This window comes from Rattus norvegicus, chromosome 10 (assembly GCF_036323735.1).
Source record: "Rattus norvegicus strain BN/NHsdMcwi chromosome 10, GRCr8, whole genome shotgun sequence".
Lineage (NCBI taxonomy): Eukaryota > Metazoa > Chordata > Mammalia > Rodentia > Muridae > Rattus > Rattus norvegicus.
In genome coordinates this window covers 73594816-73610978 of record NC_086028.1, presented here as the reverse complement: position 1 = coordinate 73610978, position 16163 = coordinate 73594816, and the positions used below count along the sequence as shown (strand labels likewise).

Here is a 16163-nt window from a genome sequence, read left to right as displayed (position 1 = left end):
TGGGGTCTGGCAGTGGCTACACTGACTGACTTGGTGTTCGATAACCAAATACAGAGGCGTGGGCTGCAGAGGCGTCCCAAATCCAAGGCTTTCCTGACACCTGGGATTACAACATGGGAAAGTGAGCTTTAATGCTGGAAGGGACCACACGACCAATCACGTGGAACAAACCAGAGTGCCAAAGAGAGGAGGGAATAAGGCCTGCTCAAGAGCAGACAGAGGGGCCAGCAGAGGTGGGCACACCTTTAACCCCAGCGCTCAGGAGGCAGAGGCAGGCGGATCTCTGAGTTCGAGGCCAGCCTGGTCTTACAGAGTAAGTTCCAGGACAGTCAGGGCTGCACAGAGAAACCCAGTTTCAGGGGCAGGGATGGGGGTAGGAGGAGCAGACAGGGAGAGGTGGGGGAGGGGGTTGGGGTGGGGGAGCAGACAGGGAGAAATGGTTTCCCACGCTACTGCATCCCTTCGAGCTGGAGAAAGCCAACCATTCTTCCTGTTCCCCAGAGCTGCTTGATAAGTTGGACCTCAGAGTGTTCAGGGCAGGGCCTTAGCCTTTCCCACTGCCATTGAGCTCCCTGGCTCTGGTAGTGCACTCACCCGAAGGCAGAGGAGCCCTCCACTGCTGACCCAATGAGAGTGAAACCCTCTAGAATCTATGTGCAGGGAAGTAGCCATTGTGAGAGACTAGAGGAAGGGTGTCCAGCCTCGCCCTCTGCTTTATCTTACTAAAAAGTCAGTGCTGTCAGACCCAGGTCTGAGAGATGACAACAGATGCAGGGGGACACTGAGCCAAAAGATGGGGAGCATAAAAGATGAGTCCTAGACGCTGTGTGATCATTAAACTCATTTCTTTATTCAGTCGACAGCTCTGCAGGGAGCATCTGCCTCGTTCAAGGTGGAGGATGAAAAGCGTTAATGCAACAAAAGATTTGTTCCCCCAAGCCATGCAGTGTCTCATGCCGCCTGCCACTGTCCCGGGCCTGCAAGAATAAAAGCAGTCAGACGAAGGTGCAAACAAGTGGGTTTGGCTGAGACCCCTCTGGGTTTCCCCAACACGCTGAGCTACCTTAGCGCCAGGGCTGCTCATGTAGCTTGGGGCCTTTTTGTTCATGAGCCTTTTGCTTCCATTAAGAACCATAGGCCTCCTTTTAATGGGTGTTTTTCCTAATTTTATTTATATTATTCACTGTGTGTGTGTGTGTGTGTGTGTGTGTGTGTGTGTGTGTTAGAGAGAGAGAGAGAGAGAGAGAGAGAGAGAGATGAATGTGTACGCATGTACCACAGCATCAGTGATTCAGTGTTATGGTCAGAGGACAACTTTCATTCCTCGTGTGTAAGCTGGGAATTGAACTTAAGTTGTTGGACTTGGTGGCAAGCACCTTTACCCACTTAGCCATCTTGCTGGCCCAAGACCACAGGCTTCTTGATACACTGCCCAAAGCACCTAGTATATCAGAGGAGACCAGTGAATGTTGTGTGTGTGTGTGTGTGTGTGTGTGTGTGTGTGTGTGCGTGCGTGCATCTGTCTGTCTGTCTTTGAATAAAGAGGCCAGTTTCCTAGAATAAAGAGTAGAAGGTCCTCAGACCTGAGAGGACCTGAGGCTTTAGGGATCTAAATGCTTGGAAGACAGAGAGATTGTATTTACAACTTAAAATTCCTGTCCAAAATTCTTTGTTGAGCTTGAACAATACTATAGTCTCTCCCTCTCTGTAACACGGTGGTGAGGGCTCCTTTGTCTGATTAAGGGCTGTCAGGAGTGATTGATGGGTTCCCTCCGGACAGCCAAACCCGCTCTCCTCCTGACAGCACCAGCGATAGCCAAGCGGAAACTGACCCCAGCTGACACACTCATCTTAAAATATCTCTGTTTGCCTACTGCCGGGTAAAATAGCTGTCACACTGAAAGTAAGGGTCTCATTGAGGGTCGGGGGGCTGACCTCTCCCAGGACTGATGATGAAGGAGTCGGTGATGTCAGGGTTCAACTGAAGACCAGACCACAAGGACCCTGAGAAACTGGCCCTGGGTAGACCGTGTGCTGAGGAGCAGCTTTGTGGCTAGATCTTGAGACTGAGCCAGGACAAGCAAGACACTGTCACCAACAGCGTCAAGAAGCATTTACTGAACGTGTACTGCATTTTGTTTCGGCTCTCAGATCAAAGGACAATGATGCCAACACAACCCTTCCCTGTGGCATCTTGCAATTGGCTGGCAGTGTTGACACTAGCCATTGCTATAGCCTTTGAGGGGACAGGGGTTTTCAGCAACTGTAGATCAGGTTTGAAATGTGTCCCCCAAGGTGATCTTTTCAAACCCTCACCCCAGTGTCTCGTGACATGACTTTATTTGGAGATAAAGTTGTTGCCACTGTGTTTCTGATGAGGTCATTCATGCTGGAGCGGGCAGATCTGTATCCGTGTGACTGGTGTCCTCAGAATAGACATTGAGATGGACAGAGGCCAGCAGAACAGTACATGACAATGACAACAATCTGAAATGCCACTTCTACAAGTGAGAAACATGGAAGCATACCACGGGTGGCCAGTAAGCCCCCAGACACCGGCAGAAGTGAGAGAGCGTTCTCCTCACAGCTCACTATGCTATAATAAGGAGTCAGTGAACTCTGGGAGTTATTGAAGGTGAGGTCTCCTGATAGCTTTCGGATGGAGTGTGGCCCCGCTGGTCCCTTGTCTGTGGGGTTCAGTGGCCTGGTGGAATAGGCAGGCACATGTGCGAATCTTCTCTCCACTTTAGCGAAGGTAAAACCAAAACCAGCACCCGAAATCATCTCTATTCCCAGGCATGTTGTTGATGATATCTTGTTAGAACAGCCCTGGAAAGTTTGCAGGAGTCCAGGGAGAGTGGGGTCCGCAGTGAGGGATGCTTCTTGACAGGCAAGGTGACCCAGTTACTGCCAGTTCCTCAGAGAGAAAGCCAGGCAACGAATGCCCCATACTCTCCCTCACACCAAAAGTGATCACAGACAAGTGAGGGGTACTGCCTGAAGACATTCCTCGCTTTGTTGCTTTTGCTTCAAGGCAGAGTCTCCCTCTGTAACCCAGATTGGCCTGAAACGTATGACAAGCTGCCTGCCCCAGCTTGCTGGCGTGGAGAAGGGGGGGAGGTTTGCAGGTATGAGCTCCCACACGCACCTCAGAGGTTACTCTCTAGAGAGTGATTGGGGACCAACCCGACAGGTCCAAGGATTCAATCAGAAAGCTGGTTTAGGAGAAAAAAATAAGAAATTAAACGACTGATCCCGCTTGTGGAGAACCCTGGCTTCCTGAGGATGCTGTAGATGGCAAGAGGGCCTGTGAGTTTCTTCTTACACAACAAAGAAACAGGTATGCAGGAAGCAGTTAGCTTACGGTGTCCCTTCCTGTATACTTGCTAAGGAATGGCTAGAAGGATCAAGGCCATCCAGATGGTCTGGAAAAGATCACATACATAACACTGTGGCCCACTGGCCTAGGACAGTGACATAGGCTAGAGACTGGGAGAAGGAAATTTGGGGCCCTGGCCTGGAAGTGGATGCCGCTTTGCTCCCTTCTCCCAGCACACTTGGGGGGGGAAGGGGGGACTGCACTGCCTGAGACTTCCCTGTGGCTTGGAGCTGTCCTCAGTGTGACTTGGAGGTGTCCTCTCAGTCCCTTGGTACCTAACTCTCCTCTCTGAGCCAGGGGCAAGCCTGCCTGCTTGTCTCTGTTTCTAAGGCACAGTGCAAGTCCTCAATAAATATTTGCTGATCAAATGAAAGAATGAGACCCCAGAGAGGGGAAAACACCCTCTCCCCTTAGAAAAGGCTGGGTACATGGGCAGCAACGTCAGGCCAGTAGGATGGCATGAGCTAACAATAGCTTCTAGTAGGGAGAAACCTCTCCTCCGCCAAGCAGTACCTCCTTCGCACATTCCCAGGCTTGCCGTAATGTAGCAGGGCACCAGGGCACCTAGTACAGATGGGACCAGGGAGATATAACCTGGGAGAGCAATCCCATCCCTACTATAGACTGCAGGGCTTCCTGGGTACCGTCACTCAAACCCATTGTCTCCAGACAGACACCCCCCAGGACTCTCTGTGCAAAGAATTCCCAGAGCTCAAAACCTGCCAGATGGGCTGGAGACGGGCCAGTAAGGGTCTTAAGAAGAGGGGTCGCCCGTTTTAGCAGACAGAGCAACAAGGAGAAGGGGCCTGCAGACGGTCCTCATCTGCGTGCTTGACCACAGACTCGTTCCTCTCCATCGAGAACAACACTGAGGCTTTAATTATAGCTTGTCACTCATGTGCCTTCCCCAGAGAGATGGTCAAGCCGGACCAAAGTGAGGAAAATAAAGCTCTCAATTCAGATGGCTCATCCTGACGGTCAAGTAATTTCTAACTTACAACAATAATATCCTGATGTAACGGGGTGGAGCCTCCTGAGGGCTAAGCCCTCCCTGGCTCTCTGGAAGCCTTTTTGGTAACCTTCCACCCAAGATGGGCTTGGGTAGCCGCCTCCTTTTCCCAGCCAGATAACAACTGACTTATGGTCACCGAAGCTTGCATTATGGTGGACTCTTCTGTCCCTTTACAGATGCCTCAGAGGGGAATATCCTAATACTAATAACAGTTTATCATCTTCTTCTACTGGGAGCTAAGACCTAGTGTATTGTTGTATCCTCTTCATCCCCTGAAGCAGTCATAATCTGGCTTTGATTATCATATGCTTTTAATAAGGAAAATCCAAGACTGGGGAGCTTTCTTAAGGTCATGCAGCCACAGGCGAGACTAGAACCCAGATGGTCCGATATCAGAGCCTGATTGTTGAGTCCCTGTTCTATCTCTTTATGCTTACCCTAGTTAAGGGCAGAGGAAGTCAAGGTTTGTCTGTTCGCCTCTGCCAAGCAGCACAGATTGCTCTTGAAGCAGTCAGCAAAGGGCACAGCCTCTCATCGTGGAGACAGGTTGGCCCTGAGCCCCGCCAGGAGCCTGGAGTTGTCACTGGACATCAACAGCAGCTTCCCTAGCTCCTCTGAAGGGGACTGGGACAGGTGTGACACAGAGAAGCTCAGCGGGACCCAAACCTGCTAGAGTCACCCCTGGAGGCCTCCTTGAGACAAGCTGGAAGAAGCTATTTGAGGTCACCTGCATAGCTCTGGGTTACTCCTGGTTTCACACTGAGGACTCTCTACGGAAAGAGACTTGGTGCTGATGGAAGAGGTTGGGAGACGCCCGCTGCTGCTTGCTCGATGGGCAAGGACACCTAATCTGGGTCCTAGCTCCTGGTTTGCTATTTACAGGGTTCCCTCCTGGTCTCCTGTCCCTCTGAGCCCCACTTCCTTCATACAACTCAAGTGACATCCTCTGTCTGGGTCCTGGGGAGATTCAGAGTATGGTGTGTAGACACTTGTCCCTGCGCACACCTTCAGTAGCATAATTTGGAAGTGGGGAGGGAAATATCCCATAGCCTGAGGACTGGGTCTCAGCCTCTGCACAAACCCCTGGGCCCAAGCTGTAAAGTGCACAATGGCCCTCAGGTCTTCAGTTCATTGGGTGGAAGACTAGAAGGGTCTGTCTGGTGTTGGCTATTTCCACCCCTCTGACGAATCCCAGCAGGATCAGCCATGGTCGTTTACCTTCTCCTTAAGGTGAGCCTCAGTAGAGACAGACTGTTCTTGGCATTTCAGCTGCTTTCTTTGCTTCTTCCAGTGTGGGCAGCAGAGCCCCAGCACATGGTCGCTGCTGGGCACTGAAAGGACAAAGTCTACAATGGCCATTAGGGGCCAGTCCCCCTGGGTTTGTATTCCCATGCATTATCCGCCTGAGCCCAAAGTGACCGCTGGTCTTGACAGTCACAGCTCAGGTTCGCCTGCCTAGTGCTAGGCTTCCATTAACTCTTGGGTCTTGGGTGCTTACACTTCTTGGAATTTCCCATTGTCTGGACCATTCCAGCCGTTTGCCTGGTGACCTCATTGGAGGTCAAGTCTAAAGTGTGGCTAGCTTCATTTGGCTCTGATTCTCTTTAGGACAGACTGGTGACAGCTCCCAGCCTGCCTCACTGTGCTCCCACAGGAGCCTGGCACAGTTCACATACAGCTCCCATGGTGTGTTAAGGTTTATGTTCATCGTGTATACTCTTGTCACAGAGGGAGATCGGTCACAGGCTCAACACATGAGCAAGAAAACCTGATCAGACAAGCCGGGTCTCCCAGTGCTAGAGGAAGCACCCAGAACCCCTGTCCGCTGCTCCCAACCACTCTGATCCCCTCCATACAAGTGTCCCCTGGTCAATCAGGCACACAGAGCTGCTCCTGTCCCCTGAGGAGGCTACAGAGAGGCTCCATCTGGACCTGGTGAAGGCTGAGCCGATTCTAAGACTACAGGGTCAGGTTACCGGGAAATCTGTTCAAATAACACATTATAGTTTTATGAATCCTGCTCCTTCTGTTGTCCTCATTGAAGCGGTGAACGCCCGGAGGCAGCCAGCCCTCTTTCACAGACACATTTGTCATGGGAATTGATTTAAAAAGAAATCAGGATGATGGCTTGATTGCTTTTGTTTGAGGCAGGAGGACAACTGCCACCTGCCTCTGCTGTCCTGGGCTTGGCTGGACTCTAGGAAGCTCTGACTCTTTGTCCCAAAGCAGGAGTGCTTGAGAGAGCGCCCTGGGGAAACTAGGAAGTGAGGTCCTGGTGTGAGCTGGTATGGCTCAGAAGTGGGGTTTCTGGAGCTGTGGCCTTGGAGCAGTGAAGGATACAGATTAGAAGGGGGCAGAGATATGTCCCTAGGGACCCCACATCTCAGGGTCAGAAACCAAGATAAGGACACAGCTTAGTTCACGACTCAACAGAACCTTGAGGCACTAAAGCAAACCACAGGAAGGAGAATGTAGTAAAACAGGGTGATCATAGAGGCTCTCCGTGCCCCATAAGTGTGGGAATAGTCACTACTTGTCCCCTACCCTCCAGCAGCTGTTACCTTTGGTCACCTGTGAACAAGATTTCATTGCCCTCAAATACTGGAGACCACCACGGTATTTGGAGAAAGGACTCGCATGGGTGTGCAATGATGGTAGGAGGAGCCAACACCATCCGCTTCTGGACAGGTAGAAGCAGCAAGAAAGAATATCAGCTACCATCCTCAGCCATCGGATCAGTGAGGAAAAGGAAAGGTTGCCAGGGCAACCTTGACCTTCAGCAAGGAGATTAAGGCCTCTGTCCAGCTATTTTCAAAGCCACCTTGCCCTGAGCCTGTTTTAATTTCTTGTGTCTTCTGGAGGAGGCCTGCAGAGATCCTACAGTGCCCCCACTGTCCTAGACAAGACACAGGTCCCAACAAAGCCACCTCTGAAACACATACCTCTCTCACCACCGCAGAGTGTTCAAACCCCAGACTGGGAGATGAAACACACTTGCGGGGAGACGTACGAATTTACCTCTGGTTCCTCCACACCCTGCCCAAACTTACTTCGCCATCCGCACTGCACCAGCTGCAGGGGCACTAGGCTGTAAGTCTAGCTCAGAAACTTCTAAAGGGCATGCGGTGTGACAGCTGCAGTCAAGGGACTGAAAGAGGGTGTTGGAAGGACCCAGAGACAGGCAAGCACAGGAACCCTGGCATCCCAGGGTTCTTGCCAGGGTAGAGAGGTGGAACTGGAAGCTTCCTCAGAGAGGATTGGTGGAGAGTAGTGGGAGGAGCTAGAAGGTCTGGGGGTGTGGCCTTAGGAGGAACCAGGAAGTAATGTGATGTGGGTCAGTATGAAACAGACTCTAGAATCAGGAGGCAGCCCTAGAAGGACAGGAGGAAGGGATCCTGGGGCTGAGGAAGTTGGAGAGCAAGACGAGTTTGGATGAACTTCCACGTCTACATGCAGCACAGAGAGCAGGCCTATGATCCCTAATAGGTCCAACGTTTAGGGTCCTCTCCTGTTTACTGATGGTTATTCCCTTGTTAGCCATTTGCTACAAAGGGTCTCTCAAACCAGGCATATTTTTAAGTCTCTTCACAAACCCTGGTGGCCAGAGCAGGAACTGCAGATGGACTTCCCACAGATTGACCATCTCCAGGTCCCAGTAGGATTGGGTTGCATGAATGATGTGGCCTGGGACTTCATGGCTCGTTGGGAGAACAATAAAGGAGAAGCCCAGTGCTACGTGGGCCTTCCTCTCTGAGCAGAATACCACAAGAGGTTCTAATCGCAGACCTCCCTCTTTGTAACCTATCAAGATCTCATCTGCTTCCTTCCGACCCTGCTGGAAGGTTAGGGGGGTGGGACTCTCCTTAGCCCTCTGGAAAACTGGGCACCCAATTCACAAGCTTTCCAAATCCTCTCCTAGCTTCCCTGCCCTCCGATGCATAGATAATGGGTTTTGGCAGGGGATGGACAGCAACCTCAGGATTCTCTTTGGGTAAGAGGGGCCATCTGGAATAACACACTAACCATTTTGGATCCTGGTGCACCTAGCCAAGTGGTAATATGATTTGTGCACTCTCCCTGGAACCATTTCCACAGGTGTTAAGGCGGCCATTGTCTTAGCAACTCTGTGCTTTGCAGAATCGAACTCTCCTAAAGAGGCAGGAGAGTGCCAAGCTTCAGGAGAAAATGGCAGCACGTTGACAAGTCATCTTTCCGTCCTATCAGCAAGGCAGAGCTCGAATGACAAAAGCAACAGAAACACAAACTGGAAACCAAGGTTGGCACTGCAGGACCTACTTGTGTAACAGGAGTGCAGTCTGAGGGAAGGATGGCTAGGGGTACGGGTGAATTCCTCCATTACCAGGAACAGAGGAGAAGGCTACCTCATACGTATATGCACGCGCACACACACACACACACACACACACACACACGTGTACACACAAATGTGCATATGCATACACAGGCAACACTCTTGTTCCTACTGTTTGTACAACCCCTGTGTTACTGTAAACTGAAGGTGACCGGTAAGTATAGTGGGCGAAGCCTTTAGAGCTGGACTTTGGAACCAGTTTGACCTTCACTTACTGAGGGTGATTCTTTTTTTTTTTTTTTTGGTTCTTTTTTTCAGAGCTGGGGACCGAACCCAGGGCCTTGCGCTTCCTAGGTAAGCGCTCTACCACTGAGCTAAATCCCCAGCCCCACTGAGGGTGATTCTTGTTCTAGGCAGTGTTCAATGTCTGTGAGCTAATACTGCAGACAAGCCACTGCAACGCCAAATGGCTCAAGTCCATAAATGTTTATCCTGTCTCCTGGATCCCCAGTTTCCCAAGAGGTTCTGCTGACGTGAGTCAGGCCCATCTTGGCCAGCTCACTCACATGTCTAAGTCAAATAGTAGACTGGCTGGCTGGTCCGCAATGCCATTAATGGGAGAGCCCAACTTTGCTCCCTGTGGTCATTCACCCTACAGAAGGTTGGCCCAGGCTTGTTCCTGTGATGGCAGTTCAGTCCTGGGCTTTTCAGCCAGCCCTGGGACTGCATTCAGTTTGCTGAGATGCTATTGCAACTTTGGTGGGAGTTACGGAAGAAGAGGTTGTAAGGCTATGGAGTTGATGGCAAGGAGACATAGGATGGCAGGCAATTCAGGCTCTCGATCTAATCGCCTGCAGCGTCCTCTGAACCCAGCACCACTGCTTCTGTTTTCTCTTTCCATTACAGTTGTGTGTGTGTGTGTGTGTGTGTGTGTGTGTGTGTGTGTGTGTGTGTGTGTGATACATGTGGAGATCAGAGGTCAATCTCAGGTGTCATTCCTCACGAGTCAGCTACAATTTTTCTTTTAGATGGGGCCTCACTGTCTTGCCGACCTGGAACTCACCAAGGAGGTTAAGTAGGAACGTCCAGGGATTGGCAGGTCTCCCCTTCCTCAGCACCGGGATTATAAACTCACACCCCATACTTGGCTTTTCTTTTCTAACATGGATTCCGGGATCAAACTCAGGTTCTTATTGCTTTCAAGACAAACACTCTGCTGACTGTACTATCCTCCCATCTGCCCCCCATTGTGTCTCTTTTTATATCTATCTGTCTCTGTCTCTCTGTCTGTCTCTCTCTGGGTCTCTCTCTCTCTCTCCCTCTCTCTCTCTCGGTCTCCAATTGAGGCAAAGCATAGTTTACAGAACACTAAGCTCAGCTTTTAGGGGTTAGTTTGTTTGTTTTGTGTAGTGGGAATTGAACCCAGAGTCTCCCATGTACCAAACAAGTAGTCTATGACTGAACTGTACCTTTATAATATAGAACAATGGTTCTCAACCTCCCCAATGCTGCAACCCTTTGATACAGTTCCTAATGTTTTGGTGACCCCTCCCCCAACCATAACATTTCTTGTTGCTATTCCATAACTGTAACTTTGCTACTGTTGTGAATCATAATGTAAATATTTGTGTTTTCCAGTGGTCTTAGATGACCCCTGTGAAAGAGTCATTTGAACTCCCAAAGGGGTCATGACCCACCGGTTGAGAACCACTAATATCTCTCTCTCTCTCTCTCTCTCTCTCTCTCTCTCTCTCTCTCTCTCTCTCTCTCTGTGTGTGTGTGTGTGTGTGTGTGTGTGTGTGTGTGTGTTGGAGGTGGAAGAGGTGTTTCTTTGATATTTTTTTTAAAGAGTCTCAAAATGTAGTTGTTGTCATCAGTCTGTGCCTAACTCACAGTTATTCCTTTTTGTACAAAACAGTCTTTCTTGGGTTTGGTGACCTCGTTTTCCAAGCAGTTTTTTTTTACTCCATTTTGAGAGAGGAATATGACTGTAACTCTGGGGTGGACATAAAACTACACCATCGCTGAGGCACCATCCAGTCAACACAAACTGATAAACAGCTTAGTCCTAGGAAGCAAAAGGAAGTCACCTTATAGCCTTACTGGTTCATTGAGAAGCACACGGACCTATTAAAATTCCATCAGGGAGTCCAGGCCCAAGAGCCTCTCAGACACCCCAGGCCAAGACGTAAGTACCACTCCTCACCTGGGATCCAGAGTCATGCTCACCTAACACTGATGGAACAATACCAGGCCAGCTTATTACCAGGTACCTCTGGTGTGTGGTGTGCCAAGGACTAACAAACAGCACTGCCCAGCTGTCCCTGGAGCTTCAGCCTGGGGCCTGCCTGCCCATCCACCCGTTCGCCTGCCTAGGACTCACCTGGTATTTTCCACTCGGGACCCAGTTCAGCCTTTCAGCTCAAGTTGCTACTTCTCTGCCGCCAGCCACTCCAGGAACTGCTCCCCAAACCCATCTGGTTCCTTATCTCTTCAATACAGACTTCCTCAGCCAACTTTCGAACTCAGCTGTAGCCTCTTTAAACGTGTATGAACCCTGCAAGATGCACACATGCATAACTGTAGATATACTTAGTGTGTGATGTGTGATAGGAGGGCTAATGTTAATTAATTAATTAAGATCGGAGTAAAAGAGCCTGCATTCGCCTCGGCCAGATTACCAAGGTAGCTTAGGATTACATAGCAAGTTTCTCCCGTCAAAAGCTCCACACCTTGTGAATGTAGTTATTCAATAAATCCTGGTATTGTAAAAAGACACAAATGTGTTTATCTGTGTTCCCAACATGGTACGTTCGTGACAGTTGCCCAGAGCACTCTCTAATTCCTGGGCTCAAGTAATCCTCCTGCCTCAGCTTCTGAGTAGTCAGGATCTCAGATACCTGCTACGATGCCCACCATAATTAATCATGATAAATTGAACGATGATGGAATGGCATTTGGTACATCCAGACTGCTATAAAATTATTGAAGGACCCTAGTTCTTACTGCATAAGAACTATTAGAAGGCTTGGCCTGGTAGAAAGTAGGTAGGCAAGGCTAGGCCAAGTTCCATTCTCCACCACAATTCTCAGGAGGAGCAGAGACAGGACATTCTTGAAAATGTAAGTTGTACTTACTGAAAATGTACTGACTGAGAGTCACCAGACCCTCTGGTCTCAGATAGAGCTCGAAGGCATGTCATACAAGTTTAAACTGTAAACTTAGTGATGTAACTGGTACCTCTGAAAGTGTAAAAACTGCTTCTTACAGTCATTGGGGGTCGTCTTTCGTCTTCCAGTTACTCTGACACGAGGGGCTGATTGAAGGTCAACCCCGACATGCCAGAGATTAAACCTCTTGTGTTTGCATCGAACTCCATTCTCGCACCTCACTTGTGGGGCTCCTGGTAGTTAAGACTCACTGTTAGCCTTACATTATTACCTATATCTCCCCAAATACTTAAATGCCCACAGATAAAATCATACTTACAAGTTACCCCTCATTTTTCTACCAGTCCCTGGCAACCAGCCACTATCTGTTTTCTGACCTCCAACTCTGGACATTTTGTATAAATGGAATGTAGCTTCTTGACATTGTTTACAAAGATGTGTGTGCATGTGTGTGCTACATCACCAAAGATATAGTATGTATCTATCCTCGTTCCTTCTTCATGGCTGAATAATATTCCTTCACATATGTGCCACGGTTGATCTCTCTGCTGTCAGTGGAGGAACATCTGGATGAACATCCGGGGCCTTCCACTTTGGGTTAGTGTAACTAGGGTAGGTATACCATGTCCACGCAATTACCTGTTTGAGCGCCTGTGTTCAATTCCTTTGGATCAATTCCCCCAAAGAAAGTACAATTGCCAGACCATATAAGAATCCCATGCCTGACTTGTCTGAAGGGCCCAATTTCCCATATTTTTAAAAGAATGGCTAAAGCAAAATTACTCTGTGGGACGGCTTAGAGAAAACGTATATCAAGTGTTCTTCCGAGCACAACCTCAGCAAATGGTTTATGAAACTATCCCTCTGTTCTTTAATTCAATAACCATTTATTGAGCCCAGGATCAAAAATTATGTGAGACACTATATAGATATATGGATATATAAGGTATAAAACATCTATAAAGCATATGTCTGTGTTTTCATAGACATATGAATAGGCCCCGAGGGTCTCCTCTGGCCTGCACTTATGATACTTCCCCCTGTGCTCCTGGCCTGCTGTATCCTTCACAAACTGAAGACAAAAGGCTCCTTCTTCCTCCCTCCCCTGGCCCATTCCCCAGGAGGGTGCTGGCTTCATCACTCCCACCTGAATCAGCCTGGACCACCTATTTCAGATCTGTCGGCTCTTATAAATGTAGCCACACACCCGCAAAGTGAGATAGAACGGCAATGTGATTAGTGTGTGTGTGTGAGTGTGAGTGTTTATGTGTCCCTGTGTCATTCCTTCTGTAAAGATTAATACATCACAGCAAACACTTACAAAAGGAAGAGAGAGAGAGTGAGAAAAAAAAAAACACACCCGGGTCCAATTCTCCAGACATTCAATAACCAAATGTCATCTTCATGGTAAGCAATAAAATAAAAATATATGCTTAGCAGGGGAAATATAGATATGATGTATATTTTGAAGTTGGATAGGGGGACAGTAGCATAAAAATAACACCCGATAGCAATTCCAGGAGAGAGACCTTTTTAAAGGGTGGCATTCCTTTGGGCTGCCGTTTCTCTAATGTCGCAGTGTTGCCAACAGTAACACGTGTTGGTTTAAAGCTGACGGGAGTTCCTAGCATAATGAGGGCATGGGAGTCCATGCTGCTGCTCCTATCGGAGGTAGCTAGTCTGTCTCCCTCCACCCCGCCCCACAATTCCCCGCGGACAGCCTCTCTCCCACGCTCGGTGGACTGCTTCTTACTGATTCCTTCTGAAGGAAGAAGCCTTCCTTCTCAAAACTTCTTCACAGGCCTCATGCCTCCAGTCTCCACAGCGTGCCTCTGGGCCTGAGAGAGCTAGTATCGTTACTGTAATTTTATAGATCAGGAAGTAGGTAGAGACCACAAAGTCGTTATTAAACCTAGGAGTGTGAAGTCACTGGCCCAGCTCTTCATCCTAGAAGAAGAGTCTTTTTTTTTTTTTTGGTTCTTTTTTTTTTTCCCCTTCGGAGCTGGGGACCGAACCCAGGGCCTTGCGATTCCTAGGCAAGCGCTCTACCACTGAGCTAAATCCCCAACCCCAAGAAGAGTCTTTTTTTCCTGCCTTAGAAACTATAGTTTTCTGCCCCTGCAGCACCGAATCCTGAGAAAGATTTCCACATTAAAAAAAAAAAATGATGACCAGTGGAGAAATGGATCAGAGGTCAACAGTGCCTCTGGGCAGACACGAGTCCTGAGTTCAGATTCTACCACTCGTGTTACAAGCTGGGCATGCCCAGAGTTCCAGGGCTGCAAGCAGGGGCATTGCTGTGGTTTGCTGGCTGCCAATCTAGTTGGAAAACACGAGTTCCAGGTTGAGAAAGAGACTGCTTCAAAGAAATAAGGCAGAGAGTGATGGAGAAGGTAGAGGTGTCCTCCTCTGGCTTTCATGTGCACGTACACACACACACACACACACACACACACACACACACCACACCATACACACACCACACACCACACACACACACACCACACCATACACACACCACACACACACTACACACACATCACACCACACACACATCACACACACACACCACACCACACACACCACACCACACACCACACACCACACACCACACACACACACCACACACACACACCACACCACACACACACACACACCACACACACACACCCCACACACACCACACCACACCATACACACACCACACACACACCACACACACATACACATACACACACACACACACACACACACACACACACACACACACACACATTCAGTAACCCTCTACAGCCAGTATAAACCTAGATTATCAGTTAATCTTAGTTAAGGACATAGAAGCCACTTTTTTTGCATCAATAAAAATATAATCAGAAATATCGGAGTTTGTTTTAAAAATAAACAAAAAATGTTTCTTTTGCTTAGTGTTTTGTTTTGACAGCCGACAGGGTCTCACACTACTGTCCAGGCTAGCCTAAAATTTTATACCCCGTGATCTTCCTGTGCCAGCATTCTGCAAGGCAGGATTGCAAAAGAGCCATCACACCTAGGTCATATATTTCTTTCCTTTTTTAAATGATTTTTTATATCTATTTATTTTATGTGCCTATGTTTTCGTTTGCATGTATGTCTGTCCACCACATGTGTGCCTGGTGCCTACAGAGGTCAGAAGTCAGAACAGGCATCAGAGCCCCTGGAACTGGAGTTACAGACAGTTGTGAGCCACCATGTGGGTGCTAGGAACGGAACCTGGGACCTCTTCACGAGCAGCAGTGCTCTTAACCACGGAGCGGCCTCTACAGTCCTGCAGTTTTATGTGTTTCTTAAAAAATATCTTTTGGGGACCAGCACCTAGCAGAACTGTCATCAAAGAGACCAGAGGGACTTCTTCCAGTGGCTGACAGGGGAAATGCAGAGTTCCTGAGCCAAACATTAGGGAGAGCTCAGGAGTCCTGCTGAGGGGGCAGAGGAAGGATGGGAGGAACCAGAGGGGACAGGGACACACCAGGAGAACACAGCCCACAGACTCAACGGACAGGGACTCATGGGAACTTGAGAGATCAGGGGACCTGCAGGGGTCTGACCTAGGTCCTCTACATATGTGTTAGACTGAGTAGCTCGGTGTTCTTGTGGAAATCTTAACTGGGGGGGGGGGGGGGCTGTCCTTGACTCTTTTTTTTTTTTTCCGGAGCTGGGGACCGAACCCAGGGCCTTGCGCTTCCTAGGTAAGCGCTCTACCACTGAGCTAAATCCCCAGCCCCTGTCCTTGACTCTTTTGCCTATTTGAGACCCTTTCCCCCTACTGGATTGCCTTGTCCAGTCTTGATGTGAGAGGTTATGGGCCTGGTTTTTATTGTAGCTTCTCACGCTGTGTTTGGTTGATGGCTCTGTGAGGCCCTCTCTTCTCTGAAGGGAGGTGGAGGGAGAGGGGAATCTGGAGGAGAAGAAAGGTGGGGAGGCTGAGTGAGGGAAGGGAGGGGAAATAAAGCGAGGAAACTGTGGTCAGATGTAATATGTGAGAGAATAATTTTTTTAACTTATGTTTGTATATGTTAAAATTTTTGTTATATATAAAATATATATTATGTATAAAATAAGTCTTAGTTACTAGTTCTATATAGAAAAATAGAAGTCCCAAATACTTGTTTTATCTGTGTCTTAATGAGAGCCCTAGGCTTTGAGGCACTTCTCTCACATTGTGGGAGTGACCAGTACCAGGGCTCCGAGCAAGTTGCTTGGCTTCCCTGTGTGTTCGTTTCCCCAGGATGGAGAGGGAGGAACTAGATGACC

The 16163-nt window shown here is 48.8% G+C and overlaps 1 long non-coding RNA gene across 6 annotated transcripts; it reads right to left on the bottom strand.

Moving 5' to 3' along the window:
* Positions 1-828: 828 nt before the first annotated feature.
* LOC102557529 (uncharacterized) lies at positions 829-11391 on the bottom strand. Of its 6 annotated transcripts, none has more exons than XR_005490412.2 (4): positions 11087-11371; positions 6953-7071; positions 5610-5722; positions 829-3215 (listed from the first exon to the last, which is right to left on the bottom strand). It is a non-coding gene; the product is annotated as an uncharacterized LOC102557529 (long non-coding RNA). The 6 variants fall into 6 exon arrangements; XR_005490410.2 differs by having other exon boundaries at positions 5610-5737; positions 11087-11369; XR_005490411.2 differs by lacking the exon at positions 6953-7071 and having other exon boundaries at positions 11087-11322.
* Positions 11392-16163: the final 4772 nt, after the last annotated feature.